At 47.5% G+C, this 22,861-nt stretch overlaps 1 protein-coding gene across 1 annotated transcript in view; it reads left to right on the top strand.

Moving 5' to 3' along the window:
• Window positions 1-862: 862 nt before the first annotated feature.
• The window catches only part of gli1 (GLI family zinc finger 1), a 58,508-nt gene continuing 36,509 nt past the window's right edge, over window positions 863-22,861 (top strand). Inside the window, exon 1 of the mRNA XM_080001423.1 lies at window positions 863-1,253. The gene's annotated coding sequence lies outside the window, so the exon portion shown is untranslated. The remainder of the gene's footprint in view (window positions 1,254-22,861) is intronic.

Genomic DNA, 22,861 nt, shown 5'->3' with positions numbered 1-22,861 from the left:
TGCAAAAAACAAACAAAAAAAAATAAAAAAAACCCGGCTCAGCCATCACCACCAACCCATTGAGACCGATCCTCGTGGAAACCCACTCGGGGTCTTGTGATGAACCCTCAGCTTTTGACACCAGTGGGCGATCTCCGTAACGTCCACGGGGGCCAAACCTAGCGGCGAACCCAGTCCGGGTTTTGCGGCCAACTCTCGCGTCCACACCCGGCAGGCTCCGCGTTACCGTTAAGACCCAGTCGCGGCGGAGAGCCCGGCCCGGGTTTTCGGACGAACCCTCGGCTTCATATCTCCAGCATCCCCTCCGCCGCACGCACGCACGCACGCACACGCACGCACGCACACGCACACGCACACACACACACACACACACACACACTGTCCAAGAAGCTGCCTATGAAGTTACAACGTTTAAGTAAACAGAAACATTTATAGATCGACATGTCTCGTTCATGATACGCCCCGAACCTTTATACACAGTAATATGTAAACACTCTGCGTGCGACTAACACATGTATATTTATATTAATATATACATATAATATACTATATACATATCATATAATATACCAGAGCGTAACTTACATACCAGCCCGTTCCCACGATGCTCAACGTCTCCTTTTGCCCATTACGGGATACATGATGTTCTGCAGCGAATTAACTAGAAGTAGAAAAATCAGCGTTTTTTGTTTTTTTTTTGGGCCGCTTTTTCTTTTTCTTTTTCTTTTTTTTTTTTTTTAGAAAAACAGAAAGTTCACTTCCTGTTTCGGGGTGGTCCACGGAGGGAGGGAGGGAGGGAGGGGAGAGGGGGGGTGAGAGGGGGGTGCGCGCCCCCGCTCCGACTCCACCAGTTCGGGATCCGTGGTCGCGGCGCAGTCACCGTCTGCGATAAACAAAAAAAAAAACAAAAACAAAAAAAAAAAAAAAAGAAAACCCCCCAAAAAACAAAAAAAAACCAAAAAGAAAACCTAAAAGAGAAAAAAGAAAAAAAGAAAAAGGACAAAAATAAAAGAAGAGTAACTTTTGGGAGGAAAGTGTGGGAAGTGAACTTTTAAAACGGGAAAACGTGTCGGTTCGAGAAGGAGGCAGAGAGAGAGAAAGAGAGAGAGAGAGGGAGGGAGAGAGAGAGAGAGAAGGGTTGTTGTGTTTTTTTGGGGTTTTTTTTTTTTTTGGGGGAAACTCCGAAACCAGACTCGGACCCCGAACCCTCCGAGCTGAGAATCCATGCACAACATACTCGCACTGAAGCCAAGGTAAGTCAAGGTCTTCTTCTTCTTCTTTTTATTATAATTATTCTATTTATTATTATTATTATTGTTATTATTATTATTATTATGATGCATCGCCGTCCCTGTGAGCAGTCTCAAGACGCTCGCTCCGTTTTTTTTTTTTAGCTTTTTTTTATTTATTTATTTATTTTTACCCCCATCAAATAAGAAAACTTTTTATTTCTCATCGTATATCGCGATTGGTTATCGGGACAAAGTGTTCGAGCGGTGCCGACGCGCTGATGATGGTGCTGCGACCAAACTGCGCTCCACCAACATGGCTTTGTTTATTGAACTGCGTCTCGGGTGGAGGTACGGGGGGTTAATTATACCGACGCATTGCAATTGAGAGGTGGACGCACCGTAACGGGCGACGGCTCTGCCTCCGAGCTGTGACGGTATTAAGTCTCTGAAAGGGGGTCGTATTCACCAAACATGTTTATTTGTGGCTGTGCGAATTATTTCCCTCCCATTTGCAGCACCCCTTTGATTTCGACTGAAATTGTGTGGTTTTACATTTACAATTCCACCCTTTTGTTTTGTTGTTTTCAGTGTGTGATGTGGGTTTTTACCAAATCACTATTTTAAAGCATTTTCGAAAATGCGAGTACATAAATGTGGCTGGATAGTAAGTTGGCAGGAAAGTTGAACATGTCCACGCCGAAAGGTGACCAGGACGGCCCAACCACCTGATTGTTTCCCACAGTGCGGCTGATCATAACCTGTGAAAGGTGTTGTCCGTCTCCGTCGAAATCTGGACGCTTTCGTGCCGGAACAGCCCAAAAGTGCGTTGGCGCGAGCCCCCGAGTGTTTCGGGATTCAGACCTGAGGAGAATGTGTTTTCCAGACCTCATACCTGCATCCCTCATGTTTAGGAAGCTCTTTCGGGGTGGGGGAATTCTTCCAGGGTTCGCAGAGGCCGCCCGAAAACAGCTGTTTCTTGTAACCTGGAATACTTAAGGTGCCAATAGGTTTTTCCAAATGAAAGTTTCTTCCAGGACACCCGCAGAACAGCATCGCCGGGGTTTTAAAAGCGCAGCGACACGTGTTTGGTTTTTGTTTCGTCGGCTTCTGTGCTACTGTGGAAACCGGGTTAGTCGGCAGTTTATAACCCGCTGATAATTTACGTGCGTGGAATCAGATAGTGTGTGTCCCTTACGTCTTCCCTTTCCCCCCCATCCCCTCTTCCTTCCTTTCCAGGAAAAGTCAAATCAACCGGGAATTTGTATATAATCTTTCTTTAACTGGTCATTATCTCGACAAGAGGCTGCTTTATCTGCTAATGTGGACAGATTAGGCTCCGGGCCCAATATGGTGGCCCTGTACTGAAGAGTGTCAATACCAAACTCAATGGAACGGCCAAACACCTATTTATTCCAAATTGACAGTGAGAAGTGCTAAGTACACAAGCTAAGCAGTCCGTGCACACTCATCAACACACCACTCCAACACTGACTGACTTAACAGACACACACGCACGCACGCACACACACACACACACGCGCACACACAGAGAGAGAGAGACACACTTGCAGATGGAACCGTGGCAGATCCGAAACAGATGCAATAATGTCATTAAGGATGGCGAGATGAGATATCCTTGGAAGAGTTTTTAGATGTGACATGATCTATTTTCGCTGTGAATGTATTTGGTCGTTTTTTGGATTTATTTTGTTTGTTTTTTTTTTTTGTTTTTTTTTTGCGGCCGGAAAACAACTAGAGAAGAAGCAGGCGGCGAGACCGGACGGCATTGTTTTGAAAGTCTATCCGCACTCACGGCCGGGTCACATCCTCGCGACGTCGCGAGCGAAGCCTAAACGTTTAAACGTGTCTTCTATTCCGAGCACCGTATTCAAAAATGCAGCGCGGGAGCCCCTCGTTTTTATCTTTTGAAAGGACTTTGAAAGAACGATGAAGTTGTTGCTGATTTTCACAGAAATAAGGACCCGCCCCCCCCTCCCGTTTGGCTTCTTGCTGAGAAGCGTCACGTGTTTGGCTGAGGGAGGCAGGACCGGCATGCGGCATTGAGCGCGGCCTGAACCCTCCTCAAGGTTGAGCCGGAGAAGGTTTTTTAGGGAGGAAAGTGCACTTGTCCTCTGGCCACGTGTGAAAGGCTCCGCAGGGGGGCTTCCTCGCCCGCCCTCGTCTTTATCAGTGTGTTGAGGCCAAAAGGCTTCCCAATAGGAGTGTCCTTAAACAAATAGGCCGTGCAGGAAGGCGCTGTATCGCCACGGCCCCCTGCGCCCGGGGGGTTACCTTGGACAGAGGTTTGCCACCGCACAAGTCGGCAGCGATGCCTCACGTTGGAGTAAATATCTTCTCTGCTTAAGCTGAGGTTGTGCTGTAGTTTAATTCAAAACGCCACAAGGATGGAATTTCACGCAGACGAAAAAGCAACTCGTTCGTAAATGTCGATCAAACCATCTCGGCACCTGTTGAGGTATTTCTTTCGGGGCACAATTGGGTGAGACAATGTTTTTTTTTAAATTTTTATTGTTATTTTTTCTTTAAATCTTTTCAATGGCCGTGTTGAAATGAAGGACCGCTACCTGGGCCACGTGACGAGCACGGAGGCACTCGCCCAGACGCAGGCAGCAACAAGTGGTGTGTTTTGTCCAGATTCCATTTTGGTCCGCTCGGCAAGGAGCTCGCGTCACGTGACGCCTGCAATCCCCCCCCCCGACACCTCCTCCCTTCTTCTTCCAGGGAGAGAGCAAGAGAGCGAGAGAGAGGGAGCGAGCGAGAGACAGAGAGAGAGAGAGAGAGGGAGAGAGAGAAAGACCACCCTCACTGGGATCAGAGCCCCTCAATCAGGCCCTTTCACACCCTGTGAACCTGAAACAATCGGGGTTTAATAGCAGCTGTCTGTCTGCTCCGGCCCGGCTCGGCGGTGCAGGCTCTGTGCGCAGGGCTGACAGGCTTCAGCTGCGGAAAGAAGCAGGGGATGCTCTAAAGGACATTTAGAGAGAGACACACACACACACACACACACACACACACACACACACACACACACATATACGTACGTGCATCCACACACGGTTTGCTCGGACCGTGGTCTTTCTCTATTTATTCGTCCCTTTTCTCCGATGCGGAGGAGAAGAGCCTGCTCTTTCAGCCCGAATTGGAACGGCTGATATTTCAAGCGTGATTTTAATTATCTGGGATTAGACGCGGCTTTTTGCATTGTCGTGAACCCGTTCCGTCCCTTTTCCAATCTTTTTCTCGTCTCAGGATTTGTGTGATTATGATTATGATATGATCAGTTTGTCTTTGTTCTGCGGACTCACCGCTGAACATTCAGGACAATAATTTTTATTTTTTTATTTTTTTGCTATTAATTCAGACTTTTTTCGAATTATGTTTTTTATTCAGATTAGGGGATTGACAATGTGTTCCGTAAAATCTTACCTTAATTCATCTTCTCTTATCCTAGCTTATCTCATCTCATCTTATCTTGTTTTATCTTATCTCATCCGAACTCATCTTATCTTATCAGCCTGCCCTTCTCCTTCATTGAAACTGACATTTAACTGCTGGATAAGCAGTCAAAGCAGGCAGACAATGTCAAGTTGATACTTGTGATAATTCCCTTGTGGGCAATAACTCGCTCATACAATGGTATTGTATTAATAATTTCATTCAGTTTGCCGCGGAGGAGCCCTCTACTTAGAGATGTAACGCTGAATACATAGAAAGATGGTCAAATGGACTCGGGGGGGAGGAGCCGGGGTCTTAACTAAATGGTGGGCTGACACCAGAGGGCAAAGGCATTATAGGTTTGAAAACGCTGAATGGCATTAGCCGCAGGTCATGCATAATGACACGGGGATATGTCGCAGTCATGAGAAATATTCTGAAAAAAACCCCCGAACATTTTTAAGGTCTTTTGGACAAGTCCCGCCCACCGTGAGGCTTTGCCACGCCACCGGCGGGCGACGGTGATGAAACAAATATGAGTTATGGAGACAATTAGTCCAAGAGAAAAGACAGAACGGAGCGTTTGAGGAAGGGGGAAAGGATCTTCACCAAGTTACAAAATGCTTTTACAGAAAACAGCTTTACATGGTTATAGAAAGTGATGTCTGCTTATGGGATGTAACATCCTGATCTTATGCACATTGACTAACTTTCTCACAAAGCGTTAGACATGAATAGAAAAGCTGGAATTAGCACGAATTAAATGGACCATTACTGGTTTCAGATATTGGCCCAATGAGTATTGGAATATATACACAAAATAATAATGTAAAATGTGTAATGACTAACTAGTTATCAGCCACAATGTCATATTCATTCCATACTCAATAAGTAGTTGTTGAGATCAAGTAACGGATAGAATTGGTGTAATTACCTACTGGTACATTACTGGCTGATTGCCAGTTAATTACTACATATTACCCAGTGTTTTCATATGTTTCCGGTATATTAGTCAAGAAGTACTGTACGTTACTGTTAAGTCAACATCTTGTCATTTAAAGGGCCAAGGGCCATGCCAAACATGTCAGATAATAAAGAAAACAAATATTTCTAACTTTCTAACTTCTATTTCAATCAACGTCAGTACTGTAGCTTCTGCAGACTCTGTATTACTTTTGAGTTATTTTTATTTTATTTTATTCTATATTATTCGATTTACTTACTGCTTTGCGTTGACTCACAGTTAGTGAGTCAAGTACAAATTAGGTAGCTATTATGTTCAGTCTAGAACATAATTGTGCATAATCACCGGGTGCCTTGCATTGACATTTCACTGCAGATATGTATGCAAGTATGTATATGTATGTGACAAATAAACCTCTTGAATCTACTGTAGGTTGGTATTTAATCTTCTAATGTAATCAAACTATAAAGGAAGGAATCTCTGTCCGTCCGTCCGTCCGTCTGTCTGTCTGTCTGTCTGTCTGTCTGTCTGTCTGTCTGTCCTTCGATTATCTGTGTATTGCTGGGGACCCGAGGGCGTGCAGCGTCGAATTCGGTGCAATTCGGACACGTGACACGTGTGATATTAATAAACAAGCGAGGCGCTCAGCTCTGGCGGGGCTTCAGGACTCTGCGACCGAGTCACTCATGGCCACGGTGCAGCCGCAATACGCAGCCGGGTGTGTTTTGTCTTTCCCTTAATACTTACTTAAAATGTCGTCCTCTAAGTGCATTTCCCCGGTGTTTTGCCGTCCCGTGAGAGGGAGAGGCCGCGACTCGGGTGTGTTTTTTTTCCCGTGAGAGAGTGTATTCCCCCGGTGTGCAACACGTATGTGCAACAGCTCAGAGTGTGGAGCTGTGTGGACGAGCGAACAGGTATGTTTTGAAAGGGCACAGCACTAGTACAGCAAACAACTTATAAATCTGTCTATCCACACATTTTATATATATATATGTATGTATGTATATATGTACGTATGTATGTATGTGTTTTTATATATATCTCTGTATATATCTATATATATATATATACAGTGTTTACAGTATATACAGTGTATATATATATATATATATATACATATATACCTTGTTATTAAGGGGAATAAATTACTTGAAGAATAACCTTTTTTCTAAAATGATATTATTATATCTGCTTTGGAAATCAACAATGTTGACCAGAACAGAAGGTGAAAACATCAGAAAAGATATCTCACAATCAGTCGGGAATGTTCGGAATCTTTATATTATATTAAATAATCATTTAAAAGGGGAAGGTGTCAGGGTGTGTATGGCGTCACACATCGGTGTTGTGTTCAGTGTGTGGTAATGCTTTGGCGTGCACAAACACCGAGGAATGTGTGTGTGTGTGTGTGTGTGTGTGCGTGCGTGCGTGCGTGTGTGTGTGCGTGCTCGCGGGCGTGTGTGTGCTGAAACAGAAAGGAGCACGCTTAGCATGCTACTGGCACTAACAGTCGTCAGGAGTGTCTCTCCCTCTCCCCCCTCTCTGTTCCCCCTCCATCTCCTTCTTTGCTTTGAATCGGGGTGGCACTCTTTTTGATACGTGTGTGTGTGTGTGTGTGTGTGTGTGTGTGTGTGTGTGTGTGTGTGTGTGTGTGTGTGTGTGTGTGTGTGTGTGTGTGTGTGTGTGTGTGTGTGTGTGTGTGTGTGTGTGTGTGTGTGTGTGTGTGTGCGAGCCTGCACGGCTGAGGCTGCCGGCAGGCCGACTCACTGGCTGTCGTCTCATGTGGTTAATATTAGAAATCAAACCAGTGGTAATGGGATCCAGGTGAAACGGTGGAATGGCTTTTGTGTGCACAGCCAGCAGTGATCCTTGCTCATTTCCTGTTGTTGTGTTAACTTGGCTCACAACAATGAGCTTGTGATCGGGGACTTGTAGCGAGGTGGTGGGCCCTGCAGAGTCGGAGGGGCCCGGCAAACGCTATCAGACACCAGCAGTGGGTGAGCAGCCGGGAAAGACGGAGAGAAACATTTTAGCTTTGGATTCAGAGCTCGTATGCAGCTTGGAAACAGTTGGATCTAAAAAGCAGTTTTATTATCAGGCTTCGGTATGAGCTGCACTCATCACAGAGTGATAACTGAATATACTGTTGCGTGCCACTGTCTCTTACTCAATAAACTATTAAATAATAGGCGTATATCACGGCTGCAAGAAAATATTGATGTACTTGAGATTCATGAGTATTTTTTCCCCGGTATTGACGTTCAGTATAACAGTGCCAGTATTCCATTCATTCGAATTTAATGATTATTATTATTTTCATATGTATAACTACTTTTCTTAAACATTGTTGTTTTGTGTTGTTTGGTCTTTTCCAAGATACTACGCTTTGGTTTCTGCTTTCTGTCTACACCTCGTTTTGACTTTTGTATCGGCTTTTGAGTGAAATGATCGAAAAGCTGAAGTTGTGTCCAAGCGTATGTAAATGACGGTGATAATAAAGGTGAAATGAAGGGCGATGGGACATGAAGGATGTTGCTATTGCCTGGTAACAAACACTGCAGCACTGACGTAACACACAATGAAGTATAAAAATAAACAAATAAATAAATTGACGGATGACGTAGTTAGGGGAGTTGCTTGTTGTTTGTTGTCTTGTGTCCAAGCACCTGCGTGCTGCTTTGTATTATGGTTTAGTAGTAATATGATGTAATGTAGTTGTTGTATTTCACTTGAATGTGTTGTGAATTATTGAATCGTGACTGTCACGCTCGGGACATTTCATTTGCTTGATGAATCGTGGCATAAGCTGCGTGCGAATGGATATCGACACCTTCAGAGGAACAGCCATTTATTGACCACTGAACACGTTTCATTGATTTTGATGGAAACACATGGTTGTGGAATCGGGTGGCTTTCCAAAAAATGATCCAATCAGCTCAAATACATGCTGTCAGGCGATGATGTCATAATTGTGGCAGCACTAATTGTGACACATGTATTGTGATACATGCCGTATCATGATAGATATCATATCGCCAAATGTGTGTGTGTGTGTGTGCGTGTGCGTGTGCGTGTGAGTGTGCGTGGGTGCGTGCGTGCGTGCGTGCGTCCGTGCGTGCGTGCGTGAGCGCATTGGGTCCATTCAGCGAGGGCATTCATATTTCTGGAAGAATGCGTCTGTGTGCATGTCGATGTGTGTGTTCTCTGCAGCTGATGACTCATCCAGTGTCGTCCTCTTGGCAGAGAGTGCAGAGGAGGCGGTGTTTATTATTTCCCTCGGTTGCCATGGTCGCGGTGCGTTTGGGCGCCATCATCATCCGTAATTGCAACACGGCCGTCCTCGCCGCCCGCCCTCCTCCGACCTCCACCAATCCCCTCATTTCTGTTCCCCTCGGTATTAAGCTGCGAGATTCAATAACTTCATCTGAATGCGTGGTGGGTGCCGCTGTGATCTCATTATTTTTATTATTTATTTTTTTTTACAAAGCTTTCTATTCATGCTCGCAAAATCGGGAAAAAAAAAAAAAAAATATATATATATATATATATATATATATATATAAATCTGGGAGAAAACCTCCCGTTTCCTCTCTCCGAATGTTCAGAAAACAACATAACCACGGTTTACCTTATTGTCAGTTGCGTCTCTTAAATTCCCCTTGACGGTTTGCATGTAACTCACTGACGCTCCCGCAAGGTTTCATGTGATAAGCCATTACATTTTAATGCCGGGAATTATCGTCTCTGGACTTCCGTAAGAGCCGGTGACAAAGAAGGAGGGAGAGGAATACTGAGGCGGAGCAAGAGAAGACAAAGAGAAGGAGGGGAGGGAATAAGGGACACGCCGCAGGGCCGGGCGATATTGGCAAAATTAAATATCACAACATTTGACGAAAACCTTGGCACTGGTTGATTTGACGATATCGTGGCCATGACTTATCGGTGCTTTCGTCAGATATTCGCGCAACAATAGCGGAGTCAATCGTCAGTGCTGTGGATGTTATGATTATGACCAGGACGGCGGGAACAGTCTGGGAAGATTTAAGAACGCTGCATGGTGCTGCTCTAATGCAGCCTTCAAGCCAACGCTGAACTATATCACAACCAAATATTACAATAACCAAAGTCCGAGACGGTACGCCGTCCCACATCACAACGCTGATATGACAGGGATCTGTCTTTCTGCCAGCCTCGGGGGTAGGCGTGTGTTGATGATGGGCCTTCTTGCGGGGAAGGAAAAAAAAACCCCAAAAAAACAAAAAAAAAAACAGTTATTTGAGATGAGATAAAAATCCTCGAAGTGCCAGATGTTGCGGGAAGCTCCCTCCCCACCTATTCCACACCCACGCCGAATCTCCCCTGAATCTGAGAGTACGTGCCGAGTAATCCCCACCGGTGGAGAGATTTACATCTGAGCAAAAATCGTAGAGAGAGAAAAAAAAAAAAAAAAAAGTTTGGAATCCTTCGAGTGTTTTTTTTTTGTTTTGTTTTGTTTTTTTATGCTTGTTTGGAAGTCATTTGCATTTTAAGGACTCTCCTTCCTGCAGTGGGACGCGTCTGACTTTGATCCGGATTTTTTGATCTGCCACATGCGGCGGAATAGGAAATCAAGCCAGTTACGGTTTTGACGGCAGCCCCCCGTGTTCTCCCCGGAGGGGCGGGGAAGACTCCCCAAAAACCCAATGGGGGGGGGGGGTCAGAGGAGAAAACAGAGCTGAACAGCGACACAATCAAACAAACTTATATCCAAAGACTTTTTTCGACCGCGACTTTCTACCAATCTCAACCCCGTTGCCTCTGCGTGTGAAGTGTTTTCCCCGAGACTCCCTCCACGCCCTCCGACTCTGCAGCTGGACTTCTTGCCTTTGTTCTGGTTTGTGTGAATCGCAGCGCCGGCCGGCTCCGGTCGCTTGTTGATGCCACGTTAACCGAATCAGATGCCTGAGCAGGAAATCTGTGCGGGCGCACGCACACGCACACGCACACACACACACACACACACACACACACACACACACACACACACACACACACACACACACACACACCACTGCAAGCCCAGTGCGGGCAGCCCCCGTCAGCAGTACGCTGATATGAATCTGCCGGGGGTCAAAGGTCACTGCTTCCACGGTCAGAATGCCGCGACTCACACTTACCACCGGGCAAACAGATGTCCGCGCTCGCGCGTCATTTTCGTCGATTATCGAGAAAAAAAAACAACGCCAGCGCGTCGCGACCGCGAATGAATCTTCATCGAAAGAACCCGTTCGCCGAATTCACCGCACATTTTTCCGCCACATGAGGATGACGTCAGCGCCGCCGCCGCCGCGCGCCGACCCGGCCTCGCGGGCTGGATCTCGGGGCTCACTCCTCGCTGGATGTCATTGCGTGCTTTCGGGCCACGCCGATGACGCCGTCCAGCCTCATCCGTTCCGCCCTTCACGGAGCAGCCTCCGAGAGGCGGAGCCGGAGACGCTCGGGTTTTGGAGTGGACCGCGCCGATCCGGAACCCTTGTGTCGTTGGTTTTTTTTTGTCTGTTTTTTTTTGCGTCCGAAACACTTCTGAGCTCTAAACAAAGAAAAAAGGAATATGCCCCGGCACTTCCTCTCGCTTGTAATCATTGATCGTCTGTAGCTGTGCTCCCTGTGGTCCGCTGCCACAAAACATACACGGAAACTAGTGATTTACCGTCCGTTCCAGCTGTTATTTAAAGACATTACCGCCACCGTTGTTACCCCAGCGTCTTTCGGGGACAACAGAGCAACAATTTGAAAAGCTCTATTTGGAGCGACGCGATTACCTTTCTTTTAACCCCTCGTCTTCCTGAGATGGTTTCGGCCTTAAAATAAAAAAATTAAAATAAATCAATAAAAATTAAAATTACAGTGCCTCTGCCCTGGTTCGGTTCAGCGTTTTGCAAAGACAAACCTAATGAAGTCTTTGGAAAAATATTGGCATGCACTAAGAATGTACTACTTTTCTCTTTTTTTTTTCATTGCCGCTGGGATTTGCTGAAGAAAAAAAAAATGGGACCAGACAGAGTGAGGCTGAGAGAAAGAGAGAAAATATAGGGAGAGAAGTAGAGTGACGGGGTTAGAGCGAGAGAGAGAGAGAGAGAGAGAGAGAGAGAGAGAGAGAGAGAGAGAGAGAGAGAGAGAGAGAGAGAGAGAGAGAGAGAGAGAGAGAGAGAGAGAGAGAGAGAGAGAGAGAGAGAGAGAGAGAGAGAGAGAGAGAGAGAGAGAGAGAGAGAGAGAGAGAGAGAGATTCAAATTGTTTTAAATCCGCACTGAGTCAGGCTCTCAAATTTATGCCCATGGGCTGCTTCTTGGGTGGGCCAGCGAGAGGGAGGGCGTGCGAGCTGGAGCAGGGAAAGTTGCCGACTCCAGACTGCTCGCCTTGCTCTGCAGCCGAACCTTTCCTGCTGGAACACATTTACAACCCAACCGTCCTGACTGGATGACTGGCTGAATGGCTGCCTGGCTGACTAGATGACTGGCTGAATTGCTGACTGGATGGATGACTGGCTGAATGACTGACTGACTGACTGACTGGCTGACTGGATTACTGGCTGAGTGACTGACTGACTGGCTGAATGGCTTCCTGGCTGACTGGCTGCCTGGCTGACTAGATGACTGGTTGGATGACTGACGGACTGGATTACTGGCTGAATGACTGGATGACTGGCTGAATAACTGACTGGACAACTGGCTGACTGTATTACTGGCTGAATTGCTGACAGGATGACTGGCTGACTGGATGGATGACTGACTGAGTGACTGGATGACTGACTGGATGACCAGTGGCCTGGCTGGCCTGCTTTCCCCCCAAGAACCAGTTTTATTCAGTGCCCCATTTTTGACGCCTTTCTTGGTTTCGCAACAAACAAGTTGTGTGTGTGTGTGTGTGTGTGTGTGTGTGTGTGTGTGTGTGTGTGTGTGTGTGTGTATACGTGTATGTGTATGTGTGTGTATGTGTGTGTGTATGTGTAAATGTGTATATGTGTGTGTGTGTGTGTGTGTTTGTGTGTGCGTGTGTGCGCGTGTGTGTGTTTGTGTGTGTGTGTCTGTGAGAATGCATGTGTGTGTGTGTGTTTGCTCAAAGTCTGCCCAACATGTGGACTTTATTATTTCATATTCTGTTGTCAACACACGCCTCAAAATGATTACTAACTCTTTAATCGGGAGGCAACAAAAAAAAGGAAAAAAACACACACACACACACACACACATACACACACACACACACACCTCTGAATTTTCTTGATTTGTTTATCCATTCAAAGTGAAGAATCCAAGCGCCAGCGTTCGCAGTTTGTTTTGCTCTAAACGAGAAGGACCCAGGCCCCCGTCGAGGCCCCCGCTTTAAAGGGAGCGCAGAGGAGCTCGCTCATCCACCTGCAATCAGATATTGCGAAGGCTTGTAAACACTTATTATTATTATATATTTTATATTATCTCGACTATATCAGTCCGTGTATTAAACGTCATGTAGTGCCTCCTTTTCAGCTTAATCCTTCTCTAGCGATGGAGAGGAGGCTCTGAGCCTCCTCCGTAATCCACCACGGCGACATCTTGAGGGATGTTTTCACAAAGTTAAATCAATTCTTTCAGATGGAAATCAATTTGTCCTCTAATTCGGCATCGCAGGCGTCGTTTAACATTGTGGTTTTTCGTACTTGTTCCTGCGGAGGATTTTCCCGTCGCCGCCGCTGCTGCCGCCGCTGCCGCCGCCGCCGCCACTTGGAATGACATCAGCGTCCAAACCGGCCGTCTGAATCTGCTGGCTCAGCAGAGGAATAATCCGGAGGTTGAGGTTCACCGCCATCGCGCGCTTTTATTCACACACACATACACGAGCACACACACACACACACACACACATGCACTGTGGTGTAGTAGCCTGCCGAAGAGGAAGTATGGTGGGAGGGGGAGGGGGCGGAGGGAGGGGGGATTCAAAATCTTTCGTTTATTATCCACTCCACATTTTGTCCCCGCCTTTGAAAAGCAACGTTCGTGGGCGTGTCACTTGTCACCCGCTCCAGACTGCGTGGCTCTGCTCCTCTCTGAACTAATTCCTTCTGAAGGTATTACGATGATTGGAAGACTCGTAAACCATTAAGTCTTTATTTACAAGAGAAAGAAGAGGGCGTCTGGGCCGGCGCACGGGGCCGGACGAGGTCCTGGTACAAGCGCTGACCCCGCTGCGAGCGTCCTGGGACAAGCCGGCGACTGAATGCACACCAGGCAGGCAGGCAGGCAGGCAGGCAGGCAGGCAGGCAGGCAGGCAGGCAGGCAGGCAGGCAACAGGCGCGGGGCGACATCTGGTCCCTGTTCCAGGAGGCTGCAGACCGACCCCCAACCCCCCTGCCTCAATTACATAATTGTGCCCATTAATTACATGAGGAGGGACTTCATTTCCTGGTGGCCCATAACTAACAAGAAGACCCCTAGTAAAGAGGGTCTCCAAGGCGCCCGCAATTATAAGTGTGTGTTGTGAAACACGAAGCACGGCCTCCCGTTGAGGGGGAAAAAAAACAAAAACACAGGGGTCGGAAACGAGTGCGACTTTTCTGCCGCTTTTCAAGAGCGTTTGTTTACACTTTATTCCTGGGAAAGGTGTCCCTGGAAGCCTGACCCAACCACACCCTGTCATGTCAACAACCACAATAGGATGTACAGTGGAACGCAGACGGAGCCGAATGCCATTGGAATTGGGGCTCGGCGATACATCAATACAATATTGATACTATGAGTTGTATGAGAATAGATATCGATGTCGGATTTTGGTTCGTAACGTCATGATGAACCTGTCGTTAAATGTTTTTTTTTTTTGTTGTTGTTAAGCGGCATTACACTAAATGAATGCAGCCTTCTGAACTTCATAGACTGCTCCAGCTGCTCTCATCAATGCCGCTACCCTGCGTGGTCGTGATATCTGCATTACTAATGGCCGAGGCTTCTCATGAAAAGTAAATATGGAAAGCAATCCCCTCGTTTTTCCAATGAGAATATTCACCAACGATCAAATTCTTTGTATGGAAATCGAATCGATGGGAAATCAATGGTTAGAGCCATGCGATACAATTCAGGCTCGAGGAAGAATCTGCATCGTGCTGATCGCGCGCTCTGACGTAGGCTGATGGAGTAGATCCAGTAATGAATTTGCTGACTGACTGAATGGCTGCCTGGCTGACTGGCTGAATTGCTGACTGACTGGATGACTGGATGGATGACAGACTGGAAGACTGGATGACTGGATGACTGGCTGATTACATGACCGGTTGAACGATTGACTGACTGGCTGAATTGCTGACGAGATGATTGGCTGACTGACTGACTGGCTGGATGGATGACAGACTGAATGACTGGCTGACTGACTGGATGACTGGATGACTGGCTGACTACATGACCGGCTGAATGATTGACTGACTGGCCGAATGGTTGACAAGATGACCCGCTGACTGAATGACTGACTGAATGGACGGCTGACTGGATGACTGGCTGAATGATTGACTGACTGGCTGAATGGCTGCCTGACTGATGGGCTCTGACGTAGGCTGATGTAGTAGATCCAGTAAGGAATTAGCTGAATGACTGACTGACTGGCTGAATGGCTGCCTGGCTGACTAGATGACTGGCTAAATTGCTGACTGACTGGATGACTGGATAACTAGCTGACTACATGACCGGCTGAATAATTGACTGACTGGCCGAATGGTTGACGAGATGACTGGCTGACTGAAATACTGACTCAATGGATGGCTGGCTGGATGACTGGCTGAATGATTGACTGACTGGCTGAATGGCTGCCTGACTGATGGGCTCTGACGTAGGCTGATGGAGTAGATCCAGTAACGAATTAGCTGAATGACTGACTGACTGGCTGAATGGCTGCCTGGCTGACTAGATGACTGGCTGAATCACTGACTGACTGAATGACTGGATGGATGACAGACTGGGTGACTGACCGGATGACTGGCTGACTGACCGCCTGCCTGGCTGACGGGCTCTGCCGTAGGCTGATAGAGTAGATCCAGTTACGAATTAGCTGAATGACTGACTGACTGGCTGAATGGCTGCCTGGCTGACTAGATGACTGGCTGAATCGCTGACTGACTGAATGACTGGATGGATGACAGACCGGGTGACTGACCGGATGACTGGCTGACTGACCGCCCGCCTGGCTGACGGGCTCTGCCGTAGGCTGATGGAGTAGATCCAGTTACGGATTAGCTGAATGACTGACTGACTGGCTGAATGGCTGCCTGGCTGACTAGATGACTGGCTGAATCGCTGACTGACTGAATGACTGGATGGATGACAGACCGGGTGACTGACCGGATGACTGGCTGACTGACCGCCCGCCTGGCTGACGGGCTCTGCCGTAGGCTGATGGAGTAGATCCAGTTACGGATTAGCTGAATGACTGACTGACTGGCTGAATGGCTGCCTGGCTGACTAGATGACTGGCTGAATCGCTGACTGACTGAATGACTGGATGGATGACAGACTGGGTGACTGACCGGATGACTGGCTGACTGACGGCCCGCCTGGCTGACGGGCTCTGCCGTAGGCTGATGGAGTAGATCCAGTTACGAATTAGCTGAATGACTGACTGACTGGTTGAATGGCTGCCTGGCTGACTAGATGACTGGCTGAATCGCTGACTGACTGAATGACTGGATGGATGACAGACTGGGTGACTGACCGGATGACTGGCTGACTGACCGCCTGCCTGGCTGACGGGCTCTGCCGTAGGCTGATGGAGTAGATCCAGTTACGAATTAGCTGAATGACTGACTGACTGGCTGAATGGCTGCCTGGCTGACTAGATGACTGGCTGAATCGCTGACTGACTGAATGACTGGATGGATGACAGACCGGGTGACTGACCGGATGACTGGCTGACTGACCGCCCGCCTGGCTGACGGGCTCTGCCGTAGGCTGATGGAGTAGATCCAGTTACGAATTAGCTGAATGACTGACTGACTGGCTGAATGGCTGCCTGGCTGACTAGATGACTGGCTGAATCGCTGACTGACTGAATGACTGGATGGATGACAGACTGGGTGACTAACCGGATGACGGGCTGACTGACCGCCTGCCTGGCTGACGGGCTCTGCCGTAGGCTGATGGAGTAGATTCAGTAACGGAGTGGGTCGCCTCTCCCATCCCTGCGCTCGCCGCCCGGTAAAGTTTGTCCGAGAGGGTGAAAATGAAAGGAGTGCGGCTGCAGAGCAGCGTGAATGCTTGAGTTCTCCCACTGTGAGGTGACCTGCGCGTGCACTCGGCGGGAAGCAAATGTTGGAATTACAGTGCGGCCGCCACAGCTGTTGTTGTTTCAGGTCCTGGGCCGTTGTTTTCTCCTCCTCTCGCAAGTCTTGCAGTCTTCCTCCTGATGCTCCCCCCTTTCTCCGCCTGTCCTCTCTCACTTGTTTTTTTGGCGGGAGGTGGAGGGGGATTTGCAAATGCACCTGCTGCTGTATGACGAAGGGGTGGGGAAGAGGGGAGCACTGGTTTTGTCTGTGTGTGTGTGTGTGTGTGTGTGTGTGTGTGTGTGTGTGTGTGTGTGTGTGTGTGTGTGTGTGTGTGTGTGTGTGTGTGTGTGTGTGTGTGTGTGTGTGTGTGTGTGTGTGTGTGTGTGTGTGTGTGTGTGTGTGTTTGCGTGCGGGCGGGCGGGCGTGCGGGCGTGCGTCTGTGAGAACGAGTTATGAGGGTAGTTTTCTAAAGGATAACATTCTTATACAAAAATATGTTTCTGAAATTTCTGAATTCTAAAGAAATACAGGAAAAAAAAAAAAAAGTTCATTCGTGTGAAAAGTGACTCACAGGAAACGGTAATTTAAATGGAATATTTAAGAGGACACACACACACACACACACACACACACACACACACACACACACACACAGACATACACACACACACACTCCTACCAAACACTGCAAGAAGCATTTGTTGTTTTTTTTTTCAGAAAAATGATCATAAATTATTATGCTATTCACCAGAGAAAAGGGCAGGGCATTGATCTTTATGGCACCTGTTCATTTACATTGAGACTTTTTGCTATTAAAACATGTTATCACTACGTAAAATACAATGTAGGATTTCTAAAATAAAAAAATAAAAAATAATAAATAAATAAATAAATAAATAAAAATAAATGTATTTTTCCTCCAAAAGCCTTTCATTACCCAGCGGTATACGACTTTGTACTCAAATAAATAAGTTTACCCGCACCATATAGTTGTTAAAAACACAGCTCATAACCCGTTCACACACACTCACACACACACACACACACATGCACTGTGGTGTAGTAGCGTGCCGAAGTACGGCAGAAAGCATGCCGACATCAACAGCAATTCTTGGTAATCCGAAAGAAAAAAAAACAGGAGTTGTGAATTCTCGCTCAAATTCTCGGCCATCTTAAAACAAACGCCGATATAATAATACACTGACTGCACACTGCGGGAAAGGGAGCGAGTCCTCCAAGCCCCTCGCCCCAACCTGAAGGGCTCCCCTTGCAGCAGGCCGCGGGACCCTTTCGGCCGCTGCTCATTATTTCCCCGGCAGTTTGCATCCCCCTCTCCGTTCATCAGTTTGTTCACGTTCTTTCCATTGGGGACGGGACGTACAGTTGTTCTGCTTTATTGGCCCCCATTAGCTCACACCTGTAGTCCATTAAAAGCCCCCAGTGTGCTGAAAGCCTCATAGATAGGCCCTTTCTTTTGAGTTCTGGCTGTGGTGAGACCAAAGCTTCACTTTGGATACGGACTGAGGGCTTTTCATGCTGTAGAGAACAATCTCCGGGCTTTAGAAAGAAAAAAAAAAAAAGTTTCAAGCATCCAAACCCGCAGGATTCTATTCAAAGTCATTATTTATTGAGCCCTGTCGTCTTTTCACATCTGCGGAACAGAAATGTGGTGAGCACATCTGTATTGAGCACATGTCAGGGTGAGTGTGTGAGCGTTTACGCATTAAATGCCTGTTTGTGTTTGTGTTTGTGCGGGGGGCGGGGGCGGCTCGTTTTTTTGTGTAAAATGTGTGAGTTTTATGTGGGTGGGAAGGGTTGTGTGCGTCTCTGTTGTGTGAGGGGCGAACTTTACGCAGATAAACGACACGCTTTCGTTCCGGCGCTGCCGAAATAGATGCAAACCCTACCCTCCGGTCTCTCTTCGCCGTGCCGGTGAAACCGTGTTTGATTTGGGGCGCGGTGGAGGAGCGGATGAATTGTGCGGTTTTGTTTGGGATCGTGATACGATCACGATACCGATATCAATCACTCTGCTTGGACCTTTTTTTTGTTTTGTTTTTATAAATTGGTCCGACCCGACCCGCTCTACCTGAGCTACTGCCCCCCACAGACTTATGACGTGTGTTTTCATTAACCATGAAAATGGACACGTACAATTTCATCTTAACCCCCAGTGTTAGTGCCTCTAAAAGTATGCATGATATATGATATGCACGATTTATTATTAAGGTGCAAACAACACGCTCATGATGTGTGGTATAATCTAGGTCGATACTGTCTTTCTCTCCAGCGTTTCTCCACCCATGGTAATTATCATGATGGTCGTTAATGAAGTTGTTTCGGATCTTCAGATGTGAGATTTATAACCAGATCGGAAATCAGAAACACTGAACTTTTTTTTTTAATTTTTTTTTTTTTTTATGTGACCTCACTATATCCCATGACTGTCACAAAGTCACAAATAATAATCATGTTGTAAACAATGTCTTAGATGCTTTCTCTCTCGTTCCCGTCCCCACCTGGACTCACGCTCTGGCTTCCTGGGGGTTAGGGATGGGAGATACCAAACCTTTTTTCATTCCATATGATACCGGTGCTTTTTTTGTTTCCAATTTTAACGATGCCGATCCTGATCATTTCTGAAACGGGTCAGAGGGTTTTCAAAAGGATGGTCATTTTTACAGGAAAAAAAGACCATTACACTTTAATGCAAATCACATGACACATTCCGGCCATTATTGACAAATTTATTACAAAGCAAATATGAGTATTAAATAAAAATGCTTGCGCTAATATGTGTAAGAAATAATCCATAATTTTACAGAACTGCTATGATTAAATAATAGTAAAATAAATGAACAATTATAACATAAATACGAATAAAATCAATTAAAATCCAAACAACGTGTGTGTATGATTGCACTTTTGTAAAGATGTCTTAAAGAGGCCGTGATTGTCCAGAGCAACTTCCACTTTCTACATATGCAACTGTCTCGGCTTCCCGGCGGCAAAATACCTCATTCATTTTCTTCCAAACGGTGAGATCTTGGCACTTTTTTGACCCGACTTTGATTTCCACGCTACGTTCCCTTTCTCACAAGTTTGAAGCGGAAGTGAGCGGCCGTACGCCTGCGCGGACCAGTGTGCGCTTGTTTCCACGGCTGCGTGACAACGGGTCCGCGGAATATGTCAGGGCTGTTTATTGGCCCAAACATTGGACAAAAGTGTTAAAAGCGTTTGGAAGTGATGCGGCTACCCACATTTTGTCTTATTTATATCATTTTATTTGATTTATCTATTCAATTTTAAAGGAATCAATACCAAATGAGTAGCTTGTGAGTATCGAAGCGGAGCGGAACATTCTGCGATCCCTCAGTTTTGATCCCCGCCCATCCCTACTGTGGGTTCGATGGGCGCCCCCGGGTGGGGTGGGGTGGGGGTCTGCTTCTATCCAATAAGCTCCTAACGCATGTTCTAGCTTGTCACAGTGCCTGGGTATGTGGAGCTGTGTGTGTTCAGACATATGATAGAGAGGTTTTGACTGTGTGTGTGTGTGTGTGTGTGTGTGTGTGTGTGTGTGTGTGTGTATGTGTGTGTGTGTGTGTGCGTGCGCGTGCCTGTGTGTGTGTGTGACGCAAATCTGAATTAATTAATGAAGGTTCGCAGCGGTCCGTGCTATCCTCAGGCGGCCCAACCAAAACCTCCTGTTTATGAGCTTTGTCTCAGCCGTGGAATTTAAAAGACCAAGCGAAACATTTACTGTCTCATGTTGCAGCGGATAATAAACAGCACGCACACATGATATCTGCAGCCGTGCCCTTCATTAGTCTACAAACATAAATCCTAATTTACTTTGCACATTTTTTTTCGGGAACGCGCACAGTTTGCTCCCTTATGGCAATGAGCGGTAGATGAATTACACACAGACACATTTCAACGCAATGACGGAGATTGAAAGTCTATAATCTGATTATTTCAGCACCAATCTGCGCCACCGTCAAACGTCCGCTCATATGACGCGCATCCATAGGGTAGGAATGTTTGTGCCGTTTTGTCAGCGTGGCCCCGCAGTGTGTGTGTGTGTGTGTGTGTGTGTGTGTGTGTGTGTGTGTGTGTGTGTGTGTGTGTGTGTGTGTGTGTGTGTGTGTGTGTGTGTGTGTGTGTGTGTGTGTGTGTGTGTGTGTGTGTGTGTGTGTGTGTGTGCGCGCGCATGTGGGGCCGCGTCGCGCCTCCTCCCTGACAGTCTGCGGTACGCCAACATCAACAGGAACTGTATGTGTTTCTGTGTAAGCAAAGCCCGGCGTCCTTAGCCGCAGTCGGTGGACGCTGCCGCGGCTTCACCTCGCTGCTTATTTCCCCTGTCACGGGGCCGTCAGAGGAGAGCCGCGGTGCGTCTGAGGTGTGTGGCTTACCGCCGTGTCGCCGCCTCCGGGGCTCCTTCTCTTCACTGTCACCTGCGCACGAGGGCGGGTAAACACACACACCCCCCCACACACACACACACAAACACACACACACCCTCACGCACGCACACATGCGCACACGCATGCACACAAACACGCACGCACGCGCGTACACGCACACACACACACATACACACACGCAGTCTTACTTAATGTACACATCATGGAGGGGAATTCCGCCTACGTCTGCGTCCAAATTGCAAACTTCTATTGTCCTGTTTTCCGAGTTTCAAATCGGACTGCTCGCAAAAATCATCGCGGGCGTCAGCGTGGGACATTCCCGGCGAGGCCGCGGTGGGATTTGATCGGAAAAAATTCTAATCGGCCAGCTGTCGCTTCAATGGAAATGGGAACGTGGGGGGAGCTTCCTTCTTTAGGTTCTGCGTTTTTGCACCTGGGCTCTGATCAAGAAAAGCAGAAATCTCCTCTCCTCCCCTCTCCTCTCCTCTCCTCTCCCCTCTCCTCCCCTCTCCTCTCCTCTCTCCTCCCCTCTCCTCTCCTCTCCTCCCCTCTCCTCTCCTCTCCTCACCTCCCCTCTCCTCTCCTCTCTCCTCCCCTCTCCTCTCCTCTCCTCTCCTCTCTCCTCCCCTCTCCTCTCCTGTCCTCTCCTCTCCTCCCCTCTCCTCTCCTCCCCTCTCCTCTCCTCTCCTCTCACCTCCTCTCTCCTCCCCTCTCCTCCCCTCTCCTCTCCTCTCCTCTCCTCTCCTCTCCTGTCCTCTCCTCTCCTCCCCTCTCCTCTCCTCTCAGTAAACACATTAAAGAGCAAGCGTTTTTAACTTGGAGTGTAAGCAGCAGAGCTCTTCTGCTAACTGACCCGGGGCTCTGAAGAGCGCCACATAACAGACACCCACATTGGCTTTTGTGTGCAGGAGGGTCTTTACATAACCCACATAACCAAGCACATTGTCTAGCAACCGGCCCCGCCGCTGAAGGGCCTTGTAAAGAGAGTCGGGGGGCTGCTCGAGTGGGGGCCGCCGGCCCCGTCGAGAGGCCCGCCGGAGCTCAGCTAAATCAAGACCGAAGGCGAGTTTGTCGCGGCGCTAATACTCCGAACACTTGGGATGCGAGCGAGAGAGCGAGAGAGCGAGGGAGCCGCCCCTCTCCCCTCGGAGGCAGAGGGGCAGAGGGGCTTCCCTGTGACGCGCCTTGTTTGTGGACGGGAAGTACTCGGAGCTTGTACTTCAGTGAAAGCACAAACACGCCGACGCAACAAAAAAAAAATGACTCCGGTAAAAGTGTAAGCGCCACCTTGATATTTTCGGCTTTGTTTGGTAGAGTTGAGTACTCGCTCTTAAATCTACTTAAAAGCGTTAAAAGTAAGGTGTGGCCGAGGCTATAATGCGGCATAAAGTACGGCCGCGCCTTCTTTCGGCAGACGAGCGCTCATGAATAAAACAGTGCATCTGGCGTCATAGTCATTTACAAATATATCCTGATAAAAAAATTAAAAAATTAAAAAATAACCCTTAAAAACTGTTAAAAAGTCAA

This window comes from Zeus faber, assembly GCF_960531495.2.
Source record: "Zeus faber genome assembly, chromosome: 5".
Classification (NCBI taxonomy): domain Eukaryota; kingdom Metazoa; phylum Chordata; class Actinopteri; order Zeiformes; family Zeidae; genus Zeus; species Zeus faber.
This window is presented reverse-complemented; position numbering and strand designations above follow the sequence as displayed.